The sequence below is a fragment of the Chrysochloris asiatica genome, unplaced genomic scaffold, assembly GCF_000296735.1.
Source record: "Chrysochloris asiatica unplaced genomic scaffold, ChrAsi1.0 scaffold00007, whole genome shotgun sequence".
NCBI lineage: Eukaryota > Metazoa > Chordata > Mammalia > Afrosoricida > Chrysochloridae > Chrysochloris > Chrysochloris asiatica.
Window position 1 is genome coordinate 283,972 of NW_006408525.1, and position 668 is coordinate 284,639.

The following is a 668-nucleotide window of genomic DNA, read 5'->3' on the forward strand; positions in this document are numbered from 1 at the left end:
GGCTGGAGGAGAAATATGGCGGTAGAGTCAAGCGTCACCCAGGAGAAATTAGGAGAGAATTGGAGCCTGCCCACTGCTGCTGTTGCTGCGGGTCTTCACCACCAATAACGGCCACCACCACCACCGGATGGACGAGTTCTCCTGCGGAAACCTGCCATCCAGCAAGCTGCAGATCTACTTGGGTGGATGTGACTTTGAAAGAACTGATGAGTGTAGTGAAAGAGGTCTACCCAGAAGCTAGAAAGGCAGGCACCCACTTCAATTCTGCCATCGTTTTAACAGATCTTAAAAGACCTGGTTATGGAGTGAAGGAGATGGGCAGCCCCATGTCTGGCAGAAAGGGGACTGATGATTCCACGGCCCTGCAGTTGCAGAAGTTCCAGATAGGAGATCATTTGGACCTAGCAATCACCCCACCACATCGGGCACCACCTCCTTCTGGGCCCATGGGACCATAATAAATTTCATTCACTGTTTCTTGGATGTATTTTCCAGTTAGTTACGTAAAATAAACTTCACTCTTTTTCCTTCAATGACAATTGCCATTAAGCCTTTAAATTCTAAACAAATTGTAATGCAGCTATATAGATTAGATTGGGCTGTTATGGTATGAATAGGAATTGAAAGTCTATATTGTTTCAAGCTCTTCTGTAAAATACAAAGAAAGT

General features: G+C 45.4%; 1 pseudogene; it reads left to right on the top strand.

Annotated features, from left to right (window-relative positions):
• LOC102828072 lies at positions 1-458 on the top strand (annotated as a pseudogene).
• The last annotated feature ends 210 nt before the right edge of the window (positions 459-668 follow it).